Genomic DNA, 27,910 nt, shown 5'->3' on the forward strand with positions numbered 1-27,910 from the left:
TAGCTACAAAAGGTATATGATCTGTTCCTCTTCTATTTTTTATAGCATAATCTTCAATATTAAGGTAATACATCCATTTAAAAAGTATTGTGAAATATTGTGTAAGGTATTCCCAAAATTTTGCTTTCCATTTTTTCTAGAATTTTTAAAAAAGTCAAATAATGTTCTTTTCTATTGGGCAGCTTGGTGGCACAGTGGACAGAATGCTGGACCTAAAGTCAGGAAGAGTCATTTTCCACAGTTCAAATCTGGCTTCAGATACTTACTAGCAGTGTGACCCTAGGCAAGTCACTTAGTCCTGTTTGCTTCAGTTGATTCATGTGTAAAATGAACTGGAGAAGGAACTGTCAAACCACTCCAGTTTCTTTGCTAAGAAAACTCCAAATGAAGTCATGAAGAGTCAGACACAACTGAAAAATCGTGAAAAAGGTTTTTTTTTCCCTAAATAATGTTTTGCAGTTTATTGACCATTAGGTTATTGAGTTCTATTGGTTTTTATTCTTCCTTGTATAAACTCTATTTTGTAAGCCAATACTAGATGTTTTTTTATAACTGCTGTTTTATAATATAATTTTAATTCTAGAAGTGTTATTTTCCTTTCTTTATAGCTTTTTTAAAATATAAATTTATTTATTTTTAGTTTTCAACATTTACTTCCACAAGATTTTGAATTCCAAATTTTCACCCCATCTTGCCCCTCCCCCACCCCAAGATGGCATGCATTCTGAATACCCTATCCCCTAGTCTGCCCCCACTTCTGTCTCTCCCCTGCCCCTTCTCTAACCCCCTTCCCCTTCTATTTTCCTGTAGGGCAGGATAGATTTCTGTACCTCATTTCCTGTATTTCTTATTTCCCAGTTGCATATGGAAACATTTTTTTTAAACATGTGTTTTTAAAACTTGGGTTCCAAATTTTCTTCCTTCCACCCACCCCACCTACCCTCATTGAAAAGGCAAGCAAGTCAATACAGGCCATACATGTGCAGTTATGCAAAACACTTCCATAGTAGACATGTTGTGAAAAAATAACTCTGTTTCCCTTAATCCTATCCTGCCCCCCATTTATTCTATTCTTTCTTTTGACCCTGTCCCTCCTCAGAAGTACTTCCTTCTGATTACCCCTTTCCCAATCTGCCCTTCTCTCTATCATACCCCTGCTCTCTTGTCCCCTTCCTCCCCTATTTTCCTGTAGGGTAAGACAGATTTCCATACCCAATTGAGTGTGTATGTTATTCCCTCCTTAAGCCAAATCCTATGAGAATAAGATTCCCTCATTTCCTCTCACCTTCCCCTGTTTCCCCTCCACTGTAAGAACCTTTTCTTGTCTGTTTTGTGTGAGATAATGTACCCCATTCTACCTCTCCCTTTCTCTTTCTCCTAGTATAATCCTCTCTCATCCCTTTTTTATTCTCCAGATATCACCCCTTCATCTTCAACTCACCCTGTGCCTCTATCTATCTTCTTCTATCTATCTATCTATCTATCTATCTATCTATCTATCTATCTATCTATCTATCTATCTATCTATCCATCCATACATATAATTTTTCCCCTCCCACTACCCTAATACTGACAAAGGTCTCATGAGTTATAAATATCATCTTTCCATGCAGGAATGTAAACAGTTCAGTCTTAATAAGTCTCTTATGATTTCTCTTTCCTGTTTACCTCTTCATGTTCCACTTGAGTCTTGTATTTGAAAGTCAAATTTTCTATTCAGCTCTGGTCTTTTCATCAAGAATGCTTGAAAGTCCTCTATTTCACTGAATGACCATTTTTCCCCTGAAGGATTATACTCAGTTTTGCTGGGTAGGTGATTCTTGGTTGTAATCCTATCTCCTTTGCCCTCTGGAATATTATATTCCATTCCCTGCAGTCCCTTAATGTAGAAGCTGCTAAATCTTGTGTTACCCTGATTGTGTTTCCACAGTACTTGAATTCTTTCTTTCTGGCTGCTTGCAATATTTTCTCCTTGACCTGGGAACTCTGGAATTTGGCTACAATATTCCTAGGAGTTTTCCTTTGGGGATCTCTTTCAGGGGAGATCAGTGGATTCTTTCAATTTCTATTTTGCCCTTTGGTCCTAAAATATCAGGGCAGTTTTCCTTGATAATTTCTTGAAAGATGATCTAGGCTCTTTTTTTGATCATGGCTTTCAGGTAGTCCAGCAATTTTTAAATTCTCTCTCCTGCATCTATTTTCCAGGTCAGTTGTTTTTCCAATGAGATATTTCACATTGTTTTCTAATTTTTCATTCTTTTGAATTTGTTTTACAGTGTCTTGATTTCTCATAAAGTCACTGTCTTCCAATTGCTCTATTCTAATTTTTAAGGAAGTATTTTCTTCAGTAAGCTTTTGGACTTCTTTTTCCATTTGGCCAATTTTTCTTTTTAGGGCATTTTTTCTCCTCATTGGCTTTTTGGACCTCTTTTGCCATTTGGGTTAGGCTATTTTTTAAAGTGTTATTTTCTTCAGCATTTTTTGGGTCTCCTTTAGCAAGCTGTTGACTTGTTTTTCATAATTTTCTTGCATCACTCTCATTTCTCTTCCCAGTTTTTCCTCTTCTTCCCTTACTTCTCAAAATCCCTTTTGAGCTCTTCCAGGGCCTGGAAACAGATTCATATTTTTCTTGGAGGCTTTGGATGTGGGAGCTTTGACTTTGTTGTCTTCTTCTGGTTGTATGTTTTTATCTTCTTTGTCACCAAAGTAAGATAATATAGTCTGACTCTTTTTGTGAGGTTTGCTCATGATCCCAGACAACTACTTGAGTTTTAAACTCTCTGTTAAGGTAAAAGTCTGCTTCCAATGTGGAGAATGTACTGTCCCAAGCTTCGGGGGGTTTGTATAGTTGTTTTCAGAGATACTTGTAGGGACCTGTAAATTTTCAGTTCTTCCAAAGTGGTATGATAAGGGTCGAGGTGTTTACTCTTTTCCTGGGCCTGTGTTCTGGCCTTTGAGTGACTGGCCACAAGCATTCTTTTCTCTCTTGGAACTGTGAGGAGGGTTTCCTCTCTACCACCACTACAAGCTCCACCACGGCAGCGCTCCTCCTCACCCCAGGACCGCCACCCAGAACTATGTCCCAGATCCAAGCATGGGCAAAGCAAGAGATTCCTGCCTCAGCACTGGCAAAGAGATCCCTGCAGTCCCCCCCTCTGATCAGCCACTGGATTCCCCCTCAGTGAGTGGACTGGAAGCTCAGGATGCAGCCACAGCCCAGGCACCCCAGCTCTGCACTCTGGAACTCTCTCTGATCTAACTCTTCTCTCACCAAAAAAACAGACTATTTCCACTGACTTTCTGAGTTGGTCTTTGGCGTTGGTGGATTGAGGAGTCTGGAAACCACCACAGCTGCCCCCAATTCAGTCCTCTGAGGCCTGCTCCAGGGTCTCTGCAGCCTGTGTGCCTGCGCCAATCCCAGCCCGGCGTGATCTGCCTTTCTGATCAACCATCCAGGCTGTCTTGGGCTGGCAATTTGTTTTACTCTGTCTTTTTGTGGGTTCTGCTGCTTCAGAATTTGTTTAGAGCCATTTTTTTATGGGTATTTGGAGGGGTTTGGGGGAGAGCTCAAGGAAGTCACTGCTTTCACTCCACCATCTTGCCTCTACCCCCTTTTTATAGCTTTTGTAATTACTCTTGATATTTTTAAACTTAGATTTTTACAAATGAATTTTGTTATTTTATTGAATCCTATAAAGTATGACTTTTCTAATTTCATTGGTATAGCTTTGAAATTTTAAGTTTACATGGGTACTATTGCCATTTTTATTATATTGATACAGGCCAGCCATAAGACCTGAATATTCCTCCAATTTAAGGCAATGAGTCTGTAAATTAATTTAGGCAATATTGCCATTCTTATTATCTTAATGCAATACAACCATTAATAGTTAAAATCTCTCTACTTATGTAGATATGTATTTCTTGATGGAGTACTTTGTAGTTGTATTTATCTAGTTCCTGTGTGGTCTTGGTAGGTGGCTTCCCAAGTATTTTATATATTTTTTTATCATTTTAATGTTTATAATTTCTTTTCCTGTTGAGTTTTGTTCTTAATAATTTGGTAATATAATTTTTTTTATTATATGTGTGTATCTACATGATTTTTTTTGTTGTTTTAATTTTGGTAGTATTTTGGCATTTTTATAAATATTGATCTATCTTATTTAAATGATTAGTTTTTGCATTTGGGCAAACAGTTTCTATTAAATTATTTCTCCTTCATATGCTGTGAATTTTTTCATTTTTTTATTTTGGCAAATTGATTTTCCTTTTTTCAATAAAATAAGATTTTTTTTCCAGTTTATTAATTTCTCCTCCAAACCTCTTTGTTTTATTCATCATTTCGGTGTGATTCTTGTAACTTCTTTTATTTTCAGAATTTCAGCTTTTCTGTTTATTTGATATTTATTGATTTGTTACTTTTCTAGTACTTTAAAGTTCTACACCCAATAGGTTGATTGGATTCTATGTGTTCCTGTTTTCTTTGTTTACATGCCATTACTGCTACAGTTCTGAGTCATTGGTTAGGACTCTGCTGCAATTTCTGTTTTCTTCCTCCATGTTATGTTAGTCCAAAACGGGTGCTGGCCTCAGCCTATCTTTGTCTCTTCCTTTTATCACGCTCACTATTTGGGATTTTGCTTCTGTCATGCAAGAAATGACTGTCAGAAATAAATCTGGTCTCAGGGCAACTGCATGGTTCCATATTCCCACCGTAAGTACGCATATTGAGTCATTGAGCTGACCCTACATCCTTCATTGGTTTCATAGTATATGATTGTATCTCTCTATCCAATGACCTAGTTTTTTTCTCCTCCTGCTTCTGTGAATGTCCAGGACCAAAATCCCACAGTCTTCTGCCCCTGTTTATGGCTGTTTATACTGAATTTCTACTCCGAGGCATGCCCCCCGATCTGAGCATTTACAGATTTCTTGCTACCTTCCTGGTTCAGCCCTTGACTAGATCTTAGCGCTTACTGATGTTTCTCTTCGATCTCTCTGGTATTGTTCCATCTGATGTTGTTTTAGTTGTTTGCTAAGCTATTTGTTGGAGACCTAGGCTCTTCTAGAACCTTTCATGACTTCATCTTAACATCTTAAAAATAAGCCCCTCTCCACTGTTGAAATCACAAGACTAGACACACAAATTACACACATATCACTTTATGACTAGAAATCATATCTAGGATTATCCAGCATTAAAGATGAATGGAATCTTAGAGACCATCATCTCACTTAGCTCTCACAACAACCCTGTAAGGTTTTGTAGGGCAGATGACATCCATAATTATTAAATAACTTCCCCAAGTTTTTCTTAGCTCTTAAGTGGCAGAACTAAGACTCTTAACAGATATCTTCTTATTCCAAATCTTTTTAGCCCTAAATGTCATCTTAAAAACTGAAATTTAAGGCTTTCATCCTCTGGGGAATGGCAATTTTCCTCTTCTCACCTCCCATAGTAATTATTATCATTGGAGTCTTGAGATCTAGAGCTTAAAGGAACTCTAGAGACTGTCTAGCTCTAGTCCAATATTTTACAAGTAAAGAAACGGAGGCCCAAAGATGCTAAATGACTTTTTATAGTTCACCCAGAAAATTAGCAAAAGAAAAAGGATCCAAGCACAGGTACTCTAACTCTAAAATCTGATGCTTATTTTCTTTGTAGTTGTTAGCTCAATTATATTCTTCATTATCACTTTCTCTAATCATTTCATGGGAATATATCTTGTATCTCCAATGAGATTAAAAGCTACTTTAAGGCAGAGATTATGTGATATACTTCCTTATATTTCAATCCATTATCGGAAGTGCTCAGTAAATAAATACTTAATGAAATAGATTGACTAAACAAGCTTATGCATTCATCAAAAATGATATAAAAATTGTCATATTTTTCACCATACTAAGAAATCAAAGTGGTTCTTTCTGAGTATGCATGTTTTTTGATTCCTTTTTGTGTGCATTCATACACTCATATTTGAGTATGTGTGCTTTTTTGTATCTAAACTGACACACTGGGGTCTCTCTGCATGCAAACTGTTAAGATAAACATCTGTGTCATAAATAAGATGAATTCTATAAAATCAAACTTTCTACAAGAAAGCAAATAAAAATTCTAACCAATATTCTCATTCAGCATGCTACTAATCACTAAAAAGTATTTTTTTTAAACTAAGTGCTTGACTTGTGTTAGGTACTCTGCAAGGTGAGGAATATAAACAGACAAAAGAAAAAATACTTATTGAAATCAAAGAGTTTGCATTCTACTGGAGGATGCAGTACATGTATGCATATGTGTGTATGTGTATATATGTGTATGTGTGTATACATACAAATATATCCCCACAAGAATAAACTTATATATATATATATACACATATATATACACACACACACATATATATACACATACACACACACACACACACATATATTTGCACATATACATATACCAAAATAAAGCCAAGGGAGTTAAAGACATAGTAGTTAAAGAGGCGAGGGCAGGACCAATTGGGAAGAATGAGGAAATTCTTCATATACAGTTGTATTTTGACCAATCTGAGAGATTCTGGGAGGTAAAAGCATTAGGATGTAATACATTCTAGACATGGAAGACAGCCTATGTAAAGGCAGAGAGACAAGAGATGGGCTTTTGTATCAAGGTGAGTCAAGCAAAACAAATTCCTACATTGACCATGCCATGTCATTCTGTTCATATATACACATGTCCAAACATATACTTGTGTATATTTCAGTATGAGCTCTCAATCTATCACCTCCCTATCTAGGAGTAGACATTATGTTTCATAATGAGTCCTCTGGAATTGTGGCTGGTCAGTGTGGTGATCAGAGTTCCTATGTCTTGCAAAGTTGTATATCTTTACAATATTATTATTGCGAACGTTTTTCTCTTATTCTACTCACTTGACCTTGTATTGATTCATACAAGTCTTGCTGGGTTTTCTGAAACCATCCCCTTCATCATTTCTTACAACAGTTGTGTTCTAATCACATTCATAAACGATAACTTACTCAGCATTCCCCAATTCATGGTTACTACCTGATTAGTAATAATAATAGAGATCCTTGCTTTATGTTTGATCTTCTTGGTAAAGCTCTAGTTTATCACCATTACAAATAATACAAATAATACTCGTTACTAGATAGATACTTATAATATAAAGGAAAGGTCCATTTATTCCTGTTTTTTCAAGTGTTTTTTTTAATGATAACAAGTGTTAGAACTTGCCCAAAAGCTTTTCTTATGCATTCCTTCATATAATCATATGATTTTTGTTGTTTTTATTATTAATATGGGTAATTACATTTTAATTTTCCCAATATTGAATGAGCCCTGCATATCAGCTATAAATCAGCCTGCTAATATTGTATAATTTTGTGATATTTTTGCTGTAGTTTCTTTGCTAATATTTTATTCATGATCATTGCATCTATATTCATTAGATGTATTGTTATAAATTTTATTCTTCTATTTTGACTATCCCTTGTTTAAATGTTAAGATCATATTTGCATCTTAAATAGAAGTTGGTAAGACCCTTTCTTTTTCTATTTAGTCAAACAACTCCTCTAGCACTTGCATGATTATTCTTTAAATGTTTTGTGAAACTCCCTTATAAATTCATTGTTTAGAATTCTTCCTAACACCTCTTTTTTGAGGGGTTTATAGCTTGTTAAGCTTCTTTTTCTAAAATAGGGTTAAGTCCTCTATTTCCTATTCTGTTAATATGGGAATGTTACACACACACATACCTACACACACACATACACACACACACACACACATAATATTCACATATTTCAAACAGATTAACAGTTTTCTTGTATATAATTGAACTAAATGGATCCTAATAACTTCTTGTATTTCTTCATTGGTTTTAAACTCAGTTTTTATATTTGAAATTTTAAAAAATGAAAATCAAATTAGCTAATGATTGTTTTTATTTTATTTTTCTAAAAGAATCAATACCCACTTTATTAATTCAATTTCACTTCGTTTTTGATTTTATTAATCTCTATTTTGATTTTTAGGATTTCTATTTTGGTGTTTTATTGGTGTTTTTTAATTTATTGGTTTCTACATGGGAGGATTGGGGGGTTGTATGACTAATTGATTGATCTGCTCTTTTTCTCTTTTATTAATGACACTGTTTAGGAACATAAAATTTCCCCTGATTATTTCTTTGACTGATTCCCAAAATTTTTATGTTGTGTCACTTTTAATGAAATTTTTAATGAAATCATAATGGTTTCTTTCTTTTTCCACTTTGCCCTCTGGTTCTTAGAGATTGAGGCAGTTTTCTTTTAGGCTTGCTTGCAATATAATATCCAGACTTTTTTTTTTGTCATGACTTTTAGGTTAGTCCAATAATTTTTAAATGTCTCTCAATATATTTTCTAGGTCACTACTATGAGGTAGTTCATATTTTCTTATTTTTTTCTAGTTTTTTTTAACTTTGCTTTAATATTTCTTCATGTTTTCAGTGTTATTAGCTTTCATTTGGCCAATTTTACTTTTCTTGGAGTTTTTTTTCTTTTGAGTAAGGTTCTATTTCTCTTGTTCTAAGCTATGAATTCTCTTTTCATATCTTTCTTTCATAGGTCTCCTTTCTTTTTTTTTTTTTCTATTTCTTTCCTCTAGGGCTGTCATTTGATTTTAAAAATCATTTCGAAGCTCTTTTTCTAACTCTTGCTTTATCTCTTCCATGAATTTTGTACCCCAACTCTGTTTTTCTTTAAGGCTTTGCTTAATAATATTTTTGAAGTGAATTCCTTCTTCGTTTGTATCTTGAGTTTCCTTGTCATCACAATAGCTTTTTATGGTAGGATTCCTTTTTGGTTTGTCTATTATTTCAAATTACTTTTTTCATTTTTTATTTTATTTTATGGCTCATCTGTGCACATTTTTGTGGAGCATGTTGGGCTAAGCTTGTCCTCTTAGGACCTTCTGCTGCTTTCTTGGGGCATTGAATTTTGTGTTAGTCAAGAATCTTAAGGTTGGTTCAGGTTAGTCTGCAAGTATTCAGTGCTCCCCACATGATATAATTCAGGGAAGTGTCTTCTAATTTCCCCCATGGTCTGAGTCCTGGTAGTTCCTCACCTAGGTTTGGATCGGAGCAACTCTCCCATGGGCTTGTTCCTGATTGGAAGTCAAAGCAGTTTGGAGCTGGACTCAGCTCTATGACCTTTAGGAAGCTCTGCAGAGTCAGAGTGACAGATGTGCAAGTTCCTCTTTGGTCTGAGATTCCTTCCCTATTTATTCCACTGAAGACTTTAGACTGATGTGGCAGTTAGAGTGGCATCCCTGCTTTGTTCCTGCATTTAGAGCCACATAGGTGAAAAATTTAACTTGTTCCTCTCTCCGCACTTGGTTCAGCTACTGTAGCTTCAGGTCCCTTCCTCTGTCTGCCCTGTATTTGTCACTTGGAACTGGTGAATAAGTGACAGAATTGCCAGATGGCATCTTCTCCCACACCAGGCAGAAGTCTGAGGAGCTCTGGAACCTTTTACTGCTCCAGTGCTTTTTGCCCTGGTACAAAAGCGGGGACCTCTTTCAGTGCCCAGACATTGAAAGGCTCTGCTCAGCACACTCCTGGCCGGATGTTATCCTGTGTCTACTGACCTTTCTATCTTCCTGTGTTGACTTGAATTGGAAAACAGATTCATTGTAATTTTTTTTTACTTGTGTTTACCTATTTGAATTATATCTGGTGCATTTTTTTAGATCTTTGTGGAGGGGTTTCCTTGTGCTATTGTTCCTGCCACTCTACCATCTTGCCTCCACTCTTTATAGTCTTTGAGGAGAGTCTATGTCTGAAAAAATTAAGTGGAGATGTATATGTCTGGGAGAGGTTTGTTTGCAAAAATTGAATAAATATTGAAAAACTCAGGTGGAAGAACTCATTAAGTTTTCAAATTTAACTTATTTATATTTTAACTGCTATTTCTAGAAGTTATTTATGCTGAGTGCATGAGTATGCATGTTAGTGCAAATGTTGCACCCAATGTGGGCTTTATATTTTGATGGATTGTACTTTATCTTAGGGTTTTTAGGTAGGTGGGAGTGTTCAGATGTGTTTTATACATTTTCTTAAGTGATTTAAAATTCACTCTCTTATTTTCTCATATAACTTTCAAGTCTCCTTAAATCCAGAACGTCTGACCCATTATGGAGTAATTAGGAACAAATCAAATACTTACTGAATTGTTAAAAAAAACCCCTGTTTTATAGCACTCAATTCAGCTCTCCTAAATGGCTTCAATTAAGTAGTAGAAGTTTTGCTCGTCAATAGGTTACTAGAGTTACTTCAGAATATACTTTGTCCTATTCAGTTGACCATTCAACTTACTCTACCTATGATATACTTATACAATATCTGGATAACTTCATCCTTTATTACTTTTCCCTTACACTTCTTTCCAAGCCACTGTGTCTCCTTTATACATACATACATACATACATACATACATGTGTGTGTATACATATACATATATATATATATACACACATATATATATATTTATGAAAGTTTCTTTTTTCTAACAATTTTGTGATTAGGAACACTTTCTATGGCTAACTTAGACACACTTGCCTATTGAGAACTTTCTTATATCAACAGAAATGTTGGCTGTCTACCCATTTTCTGCTTTAAAAATTCTATCTTCTTATGAACATTTACAAATCTTTGTTATAAATTAGTAATAAGTAAAATTAATTTCATCATTCCTTTTTTCCATCCTTTTGACCTTGTCGTGTTTTCATTCCCAAATCCTCTCTCCTATTACGAAAATGAATAGGATGAGATAAAATGGAAATTTTAGAAGAGGAAGCCATTAGTGATAATGTAATCTACCCCACCCCCTATTTTATAGACTGATATCCACAGAGAAGAAATAATTTGTACGCAATCAATAATAGAGCCTAGTTTAACCTAAATAATCTCTCTCTTTTTGTATTAGTCAAGAATGGAATGAGATATGATGGGTAAAGATCAAAAAGAAGGACAAATGAGGACAGGTTGACTAGTAAAGAACTACTAGTAGGGGTGAGGAAGAAAAGCAAGGTTGGTAAGGGTGAAGAGTAATTTGTGAAAATTTGTAGTATTTTTACTCTCTCCTTAAAAGGAAAAGCACTGAATTTTGAGTCAGAAGGTATAGATTCATCCTAATATGGTTGCTGATTACCTATATAACATTCGATAAATTATTTGACCTCTTTTCTTCTCATTCTCTTAATTTGTAAAATTGGGGAGGGGGAGGTTTATATTAGCTAATCTCTAAGATAGTTTCCAGCCATAACTTGTCCCTTCTAGTTGGTAGATTTCATGATTCTTTCAGGTTAGTTGGGCTCCATCTGCTGAAGGTCAATAGACAAATACTGGACAATTACTTGTTAGTGAAATTTTAGAAGGGATTCTCAGTTATTTATGGTTTGGACTAGGTAACTTCTGATATCCTTTCCAACTCCTCAGTTGTACTGTCCTGTGATGTATTGCACTGTCAAGAAAGGGCAATGGGAATAATGTTCTTTAGGTAATCAGTACAATCAGTACCTTGAGTACCTGAAGGGAGGTGGAATCACAATGACAGATTGTCAGATGCAACCTGGTACTCCCATGGAAACTTCTCCAAAAAGATCTACAAAACACAGGTGAGTGTGATTGTGAAACCAAAGAAAATGTCACAGTGAATCATTCCCCCCACACCTATCAGTCCAGGGAAGCTTTGGGAGACAGAGAAGTCTGTACATACTGAGGACAAGGTCTAAGAGTCCATTGCATAGAGCACCCTTCTGCCCAGGGACTGAAAGATAACCAAGACTGAGTACTAGGACAGGAAATGATCACAGAGGATCCTAGTACCAGAGGAAGAAACAATTGTGATCTGACAGCTGTCACTCACTCCCCAATTCAAGTTTAGATTGAGAAGAGATTAGAGTTTGCACATAGACAAGGTAGAGAATAGCGGTTGCTAGCAGGCCCTAGAGAAGTAGACTAAAGAGCGAATTAGGAAGGGAACAGTAGCTGTATGGCTCTTATCCCAGGGCAGGAGAAAGGATTTAACAGGATAACTAGGTCAGGAGTCAGAAACCAAAGAGAAAATTGTGGTTTAGTCATTTCAAATATACTGTAGAGCCTCGCAGTAGGAAAAAAGTAGCTGATTGTAGTAGTACTCTACTGAAACTTCCAACCAAGAACAAGCAGAAAAACCCCAAATTGTGTCAGTAACTTGCACAACTCAGACCAAGAGAATAGTGTGTGGTCTTTTCTCTGGATCATATCACTTTGGAAACAGTGAATGCTTGTAGACTTCTAACATAAGGAAACAAGAGGAAAGAAGCTTAGGCCACAAATTTATGACAGCAATTCACAGGGTCCAGCACTAACATAAAGTTCAAAGTCAAGAAGTAGGCTGTAAGAAGCAGCAAAGAAAAAAGGAATCTCACCATTATTGTTGTGAAAGAGAAACTCAGGATATAAAATCAGAAAAAATAATTGCCAAAACGTCATCAAATAAAGCCTCAAAGAAAATCATAATTTTAGGTTGAGTTTCAAGTTCAACCAAAATTCATGGAAGAAATAAAGCAAGAGTTAGGAAAAAAGTTCCAAAATAATTTTCAAAATCGAATGACAGTACTAACGGAAAGAAATGAAAAAGAGGTGAGAAGAAATGAAACCTATAAAAGAAAGCTATTCACTATAAAAGGAAGAGAATTCAGTTCTTGGAACAAGGGATATAATAAAACCTTACCCAAGGGAAAGAAAAAAAAACTCCAGGAAAAGGAAAATTGACCAAATGGAACCTAATAACACCACAAGACATGAAGAAATATTAAAACAAAGTCAAAAGACTGAAAAATAAACAAAATGTGTGCTATCTCATAACAAAAACAACTAACCTGGAAAACAGATCAAGGAGTGACATTTAAGAATTATTGGATTACCTGAAAAGTGTAGCCCCCCCCAAAAGAGTGTAGACAGTATAATTTCAAGAATCCTAAAAGAAAACTGTCTGGATCTCTTAGAACCAGAGGGCAAAATAGAAAAAGAAAGAATCCACCAGTCACCTCCTGAAAGAAACTCCCAAATGAAAACTCCCAGGAGTGTTATAGTCTAAATCAGAGCTTCCAAGTGAAAAAGAAAACATTCTGCAAGCAGTTAGAAAGAAAGAATTAAAGGACTAAGAAGACACATGACAAGATTTGGCAGCCACTATCTTAAAGAAGCATAGAACTTGGAATGCAATATTCCAGAAAGCAAAAGATCTAGGCTTATAACCAAAAATAACTTACCTAGGAAAACTGAGTATAATCCTAAAGGGGAAAAACAGATTCTTAATGTATAGAAGACTTCCAAACATGATGGCCTGGTCTGTGGAAATGACCAGAACTGAGTAGAAAACCTGTCATATAATCATGGGAGTCAAGAGAAGCATAAAATGGTAAATAAGAGTGAGCAATCACAAGGGATTAAACAAGACTAAACTAAACTGTTAACATTCTAATAAGAAGAAATGATGTGTGTAGTTCTTCATAACTCTACCGCTGGAATGGGTGGTAGGGAATCTAATTAGATAGAGGACTTTGAGTCATTCTATTATGCCTTAATAATCTTAATAGAAGAATGGAAAGGGAAAGCAAGAATAATACAGTTATCCTTCCACATCATTACTTTTCCCATTGTGGTTTTGATATATCATGCGTTGGCATAAGAAATTAAATGAGAATTTTGGGGGAGTTTTGCGGAAACCTTAGACAGCATGTGAAGGCCTACAAACAACACAGAAAAAGTTTAGAAACTCAGAAATGCATATAAGCATGTGTGTGTGTGTGTGCATGTGTGTGTGTGTGTGTGTGTGTATACACACACGCACACACACACATATTGTTGTATAATATCAACATATTTTATCTTTTAATACCATAATAATTCAGACTTCTTCTCTGGTATGCAGCCAAAGCCAAAAGATTTTATGCAGATTTTCCAGATCATGGGGGCATCACACTGCAAACCCTGGTGATGTGGAAAGGATAACTGTACAGGGAGAGAGAGAGATGAATATAGGCAGAAATTATCTTATGTAATTGGAGTACACAAATAGAAGAAGTCTATACAACAAGGGGGAAGGACTGAGCAATACTTGACCCTCATTCCCATATGAACCAAAGGAGGAAAGAATACAAACAGACACACACGCATGCACACACGCACACACACACACACATCTAGATATAGAAATGTATTTTACCAAACAGGGAAAAAGGGAGGAAAGGAATTAAAAGTGGGGAAGAGGGGGGGGAGTGAAAAGTTAGATTTTTCTATAATGATTGTTAGTTTTGAAAAGATGAAAATAAACCAGAGTGGCAAATTGATAAGGACTTTATTTAGGGAACTTGTTATAATAAAGTTAATATTTAACATGTCAGTATGTCTTGCTTGGCATATTTGTAATAGAAAGATATTGTGATTTTTAGTCCATAACAGAAGTTAATTTTCATTTCAACACCTTGGTGTCTGAGCCCTTTATTTCTAAACTCATTGGAAGAAGTGGCCAAGGATAATGTTGGGGTATAACATAGATGATAATTTTAGTTTGTTTGATTTTGTGAGTGTACTAGGTCAGGGGAAGGAAGTAGGAAATCATTACTTACTATACATTGAGAAAAAAAAAATCATTTTGAAGCATTTCCGACCAGAGCTAAACAGATTACAGTTTTATGGCTTTCCTCCCTTCTCCTCACTTCCCTTTCCCTGTTCAAGTTCTAAAATGTTTGCTCTAGGAACTGGTCTATTTCTGTTTCCCCCAGTATTTGGAGAAAGCTTCTGCAATATATATTACAAAACCTATTGAATACAGCACATTTTGGACATCTTACATGCAACTTAGAACTAGATTGCCATTTCTTTTCCTACACAGAGCCTGAATTGAAGAAACAGAAATTTCACTGGTGGCATTTCCAATCCTGCTACTCTCCTAAAGGCCCTGTTCTTTAGAGAAATTGCAAATGATTGAAGAAGGTTGTGTAAAGAAAATCCTTAACCTTTCTGAGTAGTTGGTGGGGAGCTTCTTCAAAGACTTTCAAATTTTCACTATAAAGTCTTTGAATACGTTTTGTTTGTTTGCAAATCTAGTCCTTTGTAGAATGGAATTGTCTTCTAGGAACTCTGAGTACTGTAATCTCATAATTTTTATTTTTTCTTTATGAGGCAGTGGGGTGAAGTGACTTACCCAGGGTCACGCAGCTAGTAAATATCAAGTGTCTTAGGTCAAATTTGAGCTCAGGTCTTCCTGAATCCAGGGCTGGTGCTCTATCCAATGCACCATCTAGCTGCCCCTATAATTTTTATTTAAAAAAATGTATTTTTGGTTCCATCTCTTTGGAAAGTACTTTTTTATATATTATTTTATTTGACCCTTACTACAACCCTATGAATTTGTTACTACAGGTATCACTATCCATAGTTTACAGATGAGTTTTGCCTATGGTGCCTTAGCTATTAAGGATTAGACAACTAATGTGACCTGAAGCACTCTTTTCCATTGGACCGCATTGCTTCTGTAATAGAATTTTAAACCTTTTAACATTTTGGAGGTAGCAGGAACCTTACAATTTAGCCAAACTTTCAGATTTAGGAATTTGAGACCTCAAGAAGTTATATGACTTGTTCAGAATCAGATAGTTAGGAGCGGGGCTGGGACATAATCCAAGTACGCTGACATCTAGTCCAACACATTTTTAAAATTTTCTTAATTTTTAATAAATAAAAGAATCTTCTAATATTATAAATTCCTATAAATACAAAGACATAGAGAATAATAATTATTTCACTGCCATAAAAGAATTGGAAATTGAGGGGATGCCCATCAATTGGGGAATGGTTGAACAAGTTGTGGTGTATGAATGTAATGGAATACTATTGTGCTATAAGAAATGATGAGCAAGTGGACTTCAGAAAAACCTGGAAAGACTTGTATGGACTGATGCTGAGTGAAGTGAGCAGAACCAGGAATTCACTGTACACAGTAACAACCACATTGTGTGATGACTAACTTTGATAGACTTAGCTCTTCTCAGCAATGCAAGGATCTAAGACATCTCCTAAAGTTTCATGATAGAAAGTGCTATCCACATCCAGAGAAAGAAGTATGGAGTCTGAATGCAGATCGAAACATACTATTTGCTCTTTTTTTTTCTTCTGTTTTGTTTTGTTCCTTCTTTCTTGTGGTTCCTCCTGTTGGTTCTAATTCTTCTTTACAACATGACTAATGTGGGGCAGCTAGATAGTATAGTGGATAGAGGACCAGCCCTGGAGTCAAGAGGGCCTGAGTTCAAATCTGGCCTCAGACACTTACTAGCTATGTGACCTTGGGCAAGTCACTTAATCCCAATTGCCTTAAAAAAAGGGGAAACAACATGATTAATGTGTGTGTGTACATACACACGTACATATATATATACATGTATGTATGTATGTATGTATGTATGCATGCATGCATAATTTATGGCCATACACTTGAGAAGTCCTAAGGATGGTTTTAAGCCCTTTCCTGTCTGGAGGAAAGAGATTCTCCTTAGGATTAGAAGTATAGGATATAGGAGAAAGGGAACAGTGGTTTTACATTTCAACCAGATTTTTATGATATAGACTTCAATGTGGTTTGGTCTATGTATGCATGCTTAACATGTAGCCTGGATATATGACATTTGTCTGTGATGAGTCTATGGGAACCCTTAAGGCTCACAACAGCTTTTCTAAATAGCAAGCTTCACATTTTCTCCTCCTTGGAGATATGATGATGTGATCTCTCTTGCCTCAGAAAAGGTAACAATGTAGTCAAATTTAGAATGTAATTTCTGAAAAATAATATAGTTATTACCAAGAGTTTAGAGAAATACTGGTGTCCTTATTGATTTTATATTTTTTAGAATAATCACTTCCAGCTCTTTTTTAAAGTTTAAGTTTGATATTTCATTCCATAATTCCACTGTTCGGAGGGGCAGTATGGCCGTGGTGGCCTTGGGGTAAGGAAGACCTGGTTGAAAAAGTTATGTGACTTGTATGTTATGTGACAAAACATATGACGTGTGCTATCTGTGTGATCCTGGGAAATCATTTAACCTCTTAGTATTTTAAGGAATTTTCTTTCTATGTTTCTTTCTTTGTTTCTTCCCTCCCTCCCTTTTTCCTTCCTTTCTTCCTTCCTTCCTTCTTTCCTTCCTTCATATGTTCTCTTCCTCCCACCTCCTATCCTATTGAAAAACAAAGAGAAAAGAAAAATAAATTCCTTTAAACCAATAGGCATAGTAAAACAAAACTAATTTCCTTATTGTCCTGTTCAAAAGATACATATCTCCTTCTGCCTTCTGATTCCAGTAGTCCTCTTTCAGGAGGTAGCACACTTTATCATAAGTTCTCTGGAATAATGGATCATCATTGCAAGAACCACAGTTCTCACAGTTTTCAAATTTCTCTTTATGGTATTGTTGTTATTGTACTCCTTGTTCTTCTCATTTCACTCTTCATTGATGTGTAAAAGTCTTCTAAGTTGATCTTTTTTCTAATATTTAGTTTGTACTATAAATGATTATGGTTTTGCTTGTTTTCTTCTGCATATTCTCTTGCAAGTCATTCCATGTCTCTCCAAAATCACCTATTTCTACCTCATTTTTACAAGATGGTAGTACTCCACATTCATATACCATAAATTATTTAGCCAGATGAGCATCCCCTTAATTTTCAGGGTTTTTTGGGCCATCACATAAAGGACTATTATACATATTGTCATATAGGTAAGAATTTTTCTTCTCTCTTTGATTTCTTTTGGGTGTAGGCCTTGCAATGGAATAAATATGTCAAAGGGCATGTACTGTTTAGTGGCTTTTTATATATAAATTCAAATTGCTTTCTAGATTGGCCTGTGTAACCTTTCAAGACTTTAATAGTTATTCAGCTGCATTTTGAAAGAGGACATTCTTTATACAAATAAAATCACAGTTAAAGACAGCAGAAATATTACACGCCTCTAAAAAATTCAATAATTTTTAATTAGAGAAACTGATGACCAGAGTAACCTATGGCTGTGTTCCATCTGTCTTTTGGGAAGAAGTTTAAGATGTCCATATTTTTTTTTGTTTTTTTTTTGGCGAGGCAGTTAGGGTTAAGTGACTTGCCTAGGGTCACACAGCTAATGTCAAGTGTCTGAGGCCTATTTGAACTCAGGTCCTCCTGATTCCAGGGCCAGTGATTTATCCATTGCACCACCTAGCTGACCAAAATAACAGTCTTTTTCTTTGGGGGGGTGGGGCAAATGGGGTTTAGTGACTTGCCCAGGGTCACACAGCTAGTTAGTATCTAAGGCAGAATTTGGAACTCAGGTCCTCAATGCCCTAGTATTCTTAATAGAGATATTTGAGAGTTCAGTGTGGTAATATTGCATTGATGAATAGTAGCCAAAAATAGCTTTGTGTGTTCCTGACCATCTTCTAGAAATATATTTCCCAAATCATAAATATTTTTGAATGAGAAACATTTAGGACTGTCTATTTCCTTTCCCTTGTTTTACCTGAGGCACAGAGTTTAATTGGCTTATCCAAGGTCACAAAGATAAATAGTGGTAGATCTAGAACTTTTCTCTTTCCCACTTTTCTCAGTTCTCCTTCCTCTTTTCAATATGATACCTAAACAAACATCAAATAAGTTGTGAGTTTTGTAACAATTGGCTTTATACTTACAGAATATAGTGTACATTTATGACAATGCCCTATCATTCCTCCCTCTTCTCTGTATTACAGTGGAAGGCATGTTCATTCCTATGCTGCTTGTATTCAATTTCCTTTGCTCTTTTGCCTCTAACACCAAATAGTGGCAAATACCCATCTGGTAAGGGGAGAAATATTAGACATAGGAGACAATCAGATCTAAATAAGCATTAAAGACATGTCAAACAATTAGATAGGACGGATTAAATGAAAAAGAAAAAAAAATACCCAGCTAGAATTTGAGATGGTCCTTCAAGAAAGACTGTGAAAATGAACATCAAGTGAAAGGTATTTCAGGTATGTATAAAAGCACCCCTCTCTCTTGAATCTTTTTTTCCCCCCACACGTGGTTGTTGTTGTTGTTGTTTTCTCCTTACCTCTTTCTTTCCTTTTAAAATTTTTTTATTTCTGGAATAAAACAAGCATTTCCATTATACAGCACAATAAAAAAGATGATTGCACATGACACAAATCTACTATGTATAACTTGCCATTCCTTTCAGATATCCCAGAAAATTATCATGTAAATTTCTTTTTTTCCTTTTTTTCTTCCTTCCTCCTCTGCCCTAGAGATGGCTACCATTAGACACAAATAGGTATGTATATGTGCATGTGTATACACACACATATATGTAAAATTGTTCTATAGACAGCTTCCATTAGACACAAATACATATATACACACACATATATGTAAAAATTCTATACATACTTCTATTTATAACTTCTTTCTCTGGATGCAGATAGCATCTTTCTTCATATGTTCTTTATAGTTAATTTGGGTATTTATAATAGAAAAAAGTAACATTCAAAGTCATTCTTGAAACAATATTGCTTTACTGTATACAGTGATCTCTTGGTTCTGCTCATTTCACTCTTCGTTATTTTGTGGAATTATTTCCATGTTTTTCTAAAATCATTGGGCTCATCATTTCTTATAGCACAGTAACATTCCATCACAATCACCTACCATAACTCGATGAGCCATTACCCAGTTGATGAGCTTTCCTATAATTTCCAGTTCTTTGCCACCACAAAGAGAGCTGCTATAAACATTTTATTTTCATTTTGTGAAAAAAAGAAGTACAGGAAATCAGCACTTGGAGGAGGAAAATCTAGCATCTCTTCATATATAAGTTCTTTTCCTTTTTCCCTAATCATCTTTGGAAATAGACCAAGTAGTGGTATTGTTAGGTCAAAGAGTATAAATAGTTTAATAACCCTTTGGACATAATTCCAGATTGCTCTCCAAAATGGTTGCATCAGATCACAATTCCACCAACCATGAGTTAATGTCCCAATTTTTCTACATCCCCTCCAATATTTGTCACGTTCCTTTTTTATCATTTTAGCCAATCTTGTAGATGTAAAATGATATCTAAAGGTTCTATCTTGGTATCAAGGTTATATCTCTTTCCTTTATTTTAAAAATTATCTCACTCAAAACTCTAAAAAGAGCTTTCTTTTGAAAAGTCATTTCCTGACCCATCAGGGTAAGTGAATAACTGTAAAGGCAATGAGGTCATTTTTATCATCATGGAAGGAGGAAATGTAATAGAAAATTTTATCTGAAATCCTCATAGCCCTACATCTTTAATCTCATTTAGAAGGGCTTTATTTATCATTTAAGTACTAAATAATAGATCTTTACTTCTATAACCATGAGTTAATTAAATCATACATACTTTCAGGAATCTGGCCAGTGTCAGCCCTTATTTGCATACAACATATAGAGATCAGGTTCAAGAAGCCTATTTAAACTATCATTCTGCATTATATTAGTGATTATATAAACATTACAGAAGTGTTTAGAACAAGTATTTGGCAGTGTTTCTTGTCTCTACAATAGAATATTATTGTAGTCATTTAGTATTGGAAAGCCCAACACATCCTCAAATAGAAAGTTTGACCAATGGATTTCATTTATAAATTTCTGTAACCCTCAATAGCATCAATCAATCAATATTAAGCATTTATTATGTGCTAGGCACTGGGAATACAAAGATAAAAAGGAATAGTCTGTGTCCTCAGTGACTTTAAATTGTACCAGAAAAAAAAGCACATACATATGTAACTACAAAGTCATTTCAGAGGTGGGGTACTAGTAACTAAACCAATCAGAATAGGCCTTTTGTAGGAAGTGGTAATTAAGCTGAATTTTGAAGAAATTAGGACTACTAAGTGGAAAAATGAGGAGAGAGTACCTTTCATGTATAACCTTCTTTTTGCCATACCCACAGTAAGCAATGACTCTACAGATTTGGGGGAGGAGATTGACTCAATGATTGGGAAATTTATTTAGCATTCTAATATTTGAGGTGCTTCATGATCTGCATTTTGAAGGTTTCTTCTGTGGGACAAAGGAAAACAGTTATTGCAAAGAGTGATCACAAGGAGATTCTGGGAGGGACCAACCTAAGTATAATGATTGAGGGCTCGGTGGTGAGGGCAATGAAGACGTACTGAGTATGAACAGTGTGCTAGATTTTAAATCTGTGCTGTTAAACCAAACTGATGTGAGTTGAAGAATGAGTGATTCTCCCCTCTCTCTCTCTCTCTCTCTCTCTCTCTCTCTCTCTCTCTCTCTCTCTCTCTCTCTGCTCTCTGTTTGTGATTTACTCACTTCCATTTACTGTCTCCATCTGTTCGTGCCAGGCTTTTTTGACAGGGGTTTGGATTTGGGGAGTTTTGGAAGAGGATTGATTGACTGATTGATTAGAGGTGTTACTCTTTTCTTTGATACTTGTCTTCACTTCTAATCTTTTAATGTCTGATAAAACATCCAAGCCTTTCAAATATGATACAGCTTGCTGGCCAACATAACCACAAGCAGTCTGTTGTATTTGTTTAATTTGCAGATGTAAAGAGGGGAGAGTAGGGATTTCTCCTTTCAGAATGAGACACATTTTGTCCAGAAATTCAGAGCTGGGCGCTAATGCTGCATAAAATCAGACTGAAGATTCATGCTGTATTCCTTAACTCATGCAGAAACAGCTGGGACCAAATGGAGAAAGATAACCCTAGATATGTTTTATTTTCATTTTCATTTTGTGAAAAAAAAAAGGAGAAGTGCAGGAAATCAGCACTTGGAGGAGGGAAATCTAGCGTCCCTTCATATTCATTGCGACGTATTTCAAAAAGTTAACTTCTGGGATGGGATGAAGTCAGACTATCACATTGGTCAGTAGTCTCCTAACCTAGAGGCCTTCAGTTCAACATAGAAAGTAGCCAGCAAGGCCTAAATTGGCTTACTAATCATTAAAATGCCTCTTTGTATGTGGGTGTGGTGGGGAGAAGGAACACGGATCCTCTGGCAAGGCTTTGGAAATGTGGATGGGATGTTTACAAGGAATAGCAAGTATACCAGTTTAACTTGAATATAGATTGCTTGCAGAAGGAGAAAAATGTGTAATATTCTTGTAAAGATAGGTCACAGCCAGATTGTTAAAGACTTAAAAGGATAGTGAGGTTTGTATTTTATCCTAGAGGCCATGGAGAGCTGGTAGAAAATGGGGTTACAGGTCATTCCTAATAGTAATTCACATTTCACCAATATTCTAACATTTTTAAACAGTGCTTTCTTTATAATGGACCCATCAGGCAGATAATATAAATGTCTTCATTTTATAGATAAGGAAACATATTCAGGAATGCTTCTTCCATTACTTCTCAGCTAATAAGTGTCATATTTGGAATTCAAACTTGGGTATCTTCATTTAAAGATGAGATCCCTTTTCCTCTTACTAATATTTTTTCCCAGTTATCAGGCATTTTCCCTCTTACTAACACCTATTCAACACTGGAAAAAAAAACAAAAATAAAACTGTGTAATGAATAAACATAGTCAAGAAAAACAAAATTCCACTTAATATCCAAAAATGTGTTTGTCATTCTGCACATCATTCCATTGCTCTTCTGCCAGGAGATGTGTACAATTCCAATTATCCTCATTAGTCTTCTGGAACCTGGTAGTTCATTTCATTGATCAGAAGTGTTCAGACTTTCATTTTTCTTTTTCATTTTTACTATATTGTTGTATAAATTATTGTCCTGGTTCTTCTCACTTACTTTGCATCCATTCATCCAAGTTCTCCCAAGTTTCTCTGAAACATCCTCTTTGTTATTTCTTATGGTGCAATAGAATTCAATTATTTTCTTATATCATAACTTGCTCATCCATTCCCCAATTGATATACACACTCTTAGTTTTCTCATTCTTTGCCAACAAACACACACAGCTGAGATTATATATACATATGTATATAATATATATGTGTGTATATATATATATGTATATATATACCACCTTCACATACTACCTTCATTTGTCATTTTCTTTTTTGTCATCTTTCACAATCTGATGTTTGTAAGTTGCAACCTCAGAGCTTGTTAAATTTACATTTCTTTAATGTCAGTCATTTGGAGAATTTTTTATATGTCTTAGATTTCCTTCCTTCTGAAATGTCTGTTCATATCCTTTGACCATTCATCAATTGGAACACTCTTTTCATTATATCTTGGCATTGTTCCAAGGAAAGAGGACACATTAAGATTGCATTGGGGTCTTTTATCTGTTAGTAATATCTTAGCAAAGACAGTCTTCCTTGTCCTTCTTTTACTATAATTCCTCTTCCTGCTGTACTTATACAAAGGCATCTCTTCTGACTCAGGGACATTCCATATGTTTCTAGCTAATAAAGACTTATAACCCATGCTATTTTAAACACCTTTGCTAACTTATTAGGTAAGAAAGAAGAGAAAATTCTACCTATTCAAAGAAAATATCAGGAAGATAATTCAATTTATTGCAGTTTACTGTATATAGTTGAGTTCTGTCTTCTAGATATTGAAACATACACAGCCACTAAAAGATACCTGCCTGTATCTCAAACATTCAGTACTCAATGAACTAATATTATTTCTTCCTTTTAGTCAATGAGGCAGGTCTAGAGGAAAATGCAATATGTATCTTAACTGTGACTTTCTGGAGACATTGACAGTACTTTGGTTGTCTGATCCATTAGTAAGATGTTAGTAGTGAGGATATTCAAGGTAGAAGGAGAGAGGTTTTATGGGCAGGTAGACTTAACAGGGCAAGGCAACAATCTGACAAGCCTTTATTAAATGCTTACTGTGTGTCAGGAGCTTATCCCTAGGCACTAGGGTTACCAAGACTTGCAGAAAGAAAGCCAGTCATTGACATCAAGGATCTTACGGTTTAAATAAAGGGAAACATAACATACAAAAGTTAACTGGAAATCAGGAGTAGGGAGAAAAGGGGTAATATAATTGTGAAAAATTAATATTTCTCTCTGGTATTTAATCATTAATTATTGTATTAGAACCAAGGTTTTCCCCCTTTGGGAAAATCTCTCTTAAAGATTGACCCAGAGCAAGATCTAATCAGACAGTAAAATAAATTCTAAGTTTGGGCTAATGGATAAATTCCTGCTCATTGTGTTTGCTCAGTTCAGGGAAAACGTTGATTCTCCCTTTCTTTCAGGACAGGTGATATGGAAATTGATGTCTCTTTGACCAAGATTTGGGTGACCTAATTCTCATATCCCAAGACCTTCATTTTAATATAGCCTACCTCTCATTATGTTAACCAATCAGAGTTGATTGGCACCCCTCAGGAACATCTACTCTTTGAAGGGCATATAATCTGTGAGCCCACCACCATGAGGGGTCTTTGGGTTAAGAGAGATGGCCAAATAACAATCCTTTTATTTTTAACATGCTGGCCTTATTAATAAAATGATTACATTACTCAGAAACTATGTCTCTCAAAATTATTTTAATCGCCACATAATGTTGAAGTTAGGAAAATACAAAAATTACAGTGGATAGTGAAATGAAAGATGGCCAGCCTAGGCCCCTCCTCAAAGTGGAGATCCCAGGAAGAATTCATCAGTGGGAGAAGGGGGCTGACAGAGCAGAGGGATGTTGCAAGGTGAGAAGGCTGCAGGCATCGAGAAAAGTCACAGAGAGAGACTGTAGCTGGGGCGTAATGTCCAGAATTTTAGGAGTTCTGAAATGCCCAGAAACATCTGATCTCTAAGAGCAGTCAAGGGGAGAGAAAGAGGGCTGAGAGCTAAGCTTTGCCTGTTTTTCTCTACCATTCAGCCCAGCAGTGTAGTGTGTCGAAAAGAGCTATGACTCTTTCTGGGGCTTAAACGGCATCCCATTCCTGCTTCTTTCTTTTCAGTGTGACTTTGAGCTAGTTACTATCCTTCTGACCTATAGTATAAAGCAAGGAGAGTTTACTAGGAACTTTTTATCCTCACTTTCTGGAGCCTCAGATCAGTAAGACTGTCAACTAGTACAGCTGTTCTGAAACTAGTTACAAGTGACATATGTCATTGTTATGTATAGAAGAGAATAGAAAGCTCTTTTGTAGATGTCAACAGTTTTGTTCATGTTTTCCTAGGCATTCTGAAACACTTATAGTGCAGTGTTTTACTGAATAAAATTATACCAAGCGAATTGACATTCAGTGGGGGAGTAAAATACGTGTTCAACTCACGTGTACTCAGCTAATGCTTCAAAAGAAATAGAACAAGAACCAAAGGAAAAATTTGTCATTGAAAAAATGGAGGAGCAAGGTAAACTGAATGAGCATGCCTCTGGAAAACCATGTGTGGGGGCAGCTAGGTGGTGCAGTGGATAGGGCACCGACCTTGGAGTCAGGAGGACTTGAGTTCAAATATGACCTCACACGTAATAGTAGCTGTGACTCTAGGGAAGTCACAACCCCAATTGCCTCCTCCCCCCAAAAAAGTAAGGAAAATCTTAGGGATATCCAGTCCACCTCCCCAGTTTACTTTGTTGTTGTTCATTTATTTCAGTTGTGTCCAACTCTTTGTGACCCCCATTTGGGATTTTGTTGGCAAAAATAGTGGAGTGGTTTGCATTTCCTTCTGCAGTTCATTTTATAGAGGAGGAGGTAAGGTAAACAGGGTTAAGTGACTTGTCCAGGGTCACACAGCTAGAAAGTATCTGAGGCCATATTTGAACTCAGGAAAATGAATCTTCTTAGGGCAGCTAGGTGACACAGTGGATAGAGCACCAGCCCTGAAGTCAGGAGGACCTGAGTTCAAATGCGGGCTCAGACCAAACACTTAACGCTTATTAGCTGTGTGACCCTGGGCAAGTCACTTAACCCCAATTGCCTAAAAATTTAAAATAAAAAAAAAAGAAAATGAATCTTCTTGAATCCAGGCCTAGCACTCTATCCACTGTGCTACCTCACCATCCAGTTTATAGTAAAAATATAAGAAATCATATCAATAAATTCTCATATTGTACTTATATAAAAATCTTAACAGCACCTACTTATAATACAAAATAAATTCCAGTTTTAGTCAATATTAATTATTCCTTCAAAAAATGTAGAGAAGAAAAACTTCAAAAATTAGGATAATTACCGCCAATCATATTTACTTTTTCTTCTAAAAATAAAATTCTTAAATGATAGAATCATTTAGAAAAGCATTCAACATCTCCTGCTAATGGAAACTTATATCTTTCCACAGTTGGTTTTTAGAATTATCATCTTTTGGAACTTTTGCTAATTTTTCCAATTAATACAATCATTTTTCTCTAATAAAGGAAGTAGTACTTGGAAAAGTGGAAGAAATGTAAAAGCCAGTCTCATTATAGAACGTCTTTTTTTTATTTCTGATGAAATATTAAATGCAAATTCAGTAATGCAAGGGTAGGGAAAAAAACAGGATTATTTTCCTTTGCATTTGCTGATTAGTCAGTTGTTTAGTTCAGGGAGGAAGCCAGGTTTCTGTGTCAGGTTTCTGTGTAGTTTCATGGAAGAAGGGGAGCGTGATACTTACCATATCTCAAGTGAATGATTTTTCAATTAGCCTCTAGTTCCTTGGCGATATTCCCTTTGCAGTCCTCAGTGGGTGATATAGAGCAAAGGTTTAAGAGGTTTTGGACAATTTATGATGTTTGGAGAAGCTGTTTGTCATGAAACAGTGTCTTCAACCATTTTTATGTTCAATTTGAGTTCTGGGTCTTTTGTTTATTTTTATAGCACTATTTTCTGAGGTGTTAAAACTAACTTTAAGGTATTGTTAAAAACAGAAAAACTTACCCCATTGGTGTAAAACATCAAGATATCAATGGAACACCACAAGACATTTCATAATAGAGGTGGAGAACTCTGCATTTGTTTTGAATTCTTGTACTCTGCCAGAAAATCCCAAGCAGGAGGACAGATCAGGAAAATTAGAATTGAGGTCATTTAGATCAGGAAAATTAGAATTGAGGTCATATGTCCTATGAACTTTTGTCAAGTCTTAGCCCCTTATTCTTTCTATTATTACTATTAATAATACCATTACTAATAATAACAATAAAGTCTTGCTGACATTTGAAAAATAGAGAACTGTGTCCAAATCTTTAGGGTGGCTGGCATTTAAGGAGACTGTGAAGTATGATTTACTGCACCCCTCACCCCAAACACAAACACAGAAAAACTGTATGCCCAGCTCTACAAAACTAAATTTGATAAACTGTAAATCCTTCTCAAATTGCTACATGCAGAAAGACAGGTTGTAGTTTTCAAAATGTGACTATCTGGATGGAAATATGAGAAAATAGCTGATGACATTTTAAACATTTACTGACTCTTGTTTTGAAAGAAAGGGAGAAACAGAGAAAGAATTGTACCTATTCAGAAAGAAGAGAGAAAAGGCATGAGGCTAGTTTCATTTGAAGTTTCTATTATAAGTAGCTTGGTCTAAATCCCTATGGATTTTATATAAAATTGAAATAATGTTTCATTGTAGCACGTGATTGCTATAAATATCTATTTATATTCTTGCCTCAGGAGTGGGCTAGGTCCCTTAATTTTCTTTATAAAGGAAAAATAATTTTCTCAAAAAGAGGTTTATCATTTTCATGATGTTACAACTTGACCCTTAGAATTTTGGCATTTTTGAGACTTCTAGTGGAATGCATATTTCAGAGAGAATAGTTTTCAGTGTGTGTTTTCATGTCCAAATCTGCACTTGCCTGCTAATGAACTAACTTGTTATTTCATCAGAGGGTTAAGGGACATTCATGAATATATTTTACACTTAACTCCAAGCTTCTACAAGAAAATAAAA

At 35.6% G+C, this 27,910-nt stretch overlaps 1 protein-coding gene across 2 annotated transcripts in view; it reads left to right on the forward strand.

Moving 5' to 3' along the window:
* PPARGC1A (PPARG coactivator 1 alpha) overlaps positions 1 to 27,910 on the forward strand; it is a 425,645-nt gene that overhangs the window by 122,443 nt on the left and 275,292 nt on the right. The window lies entirely within an intron of this gene.

Source organism: Phascolarctos cinereus, unplaced genomic scaffold, assembly GCF_003287225.1.
Source record: "Phascolarctos cinereus isolate Bilbo 61053 unplaced genomic scaffold, phaCin_HiC Scaffold_9;HRSCAF=440, whole genome shotgun sequence".
Lineage (NCBI taxonomy): Eukaryota > Metazoa > Chordata > Mammalia > Diprotodontia > Phascolarctidae > Phascolarctos > Phascolarctos cinereus.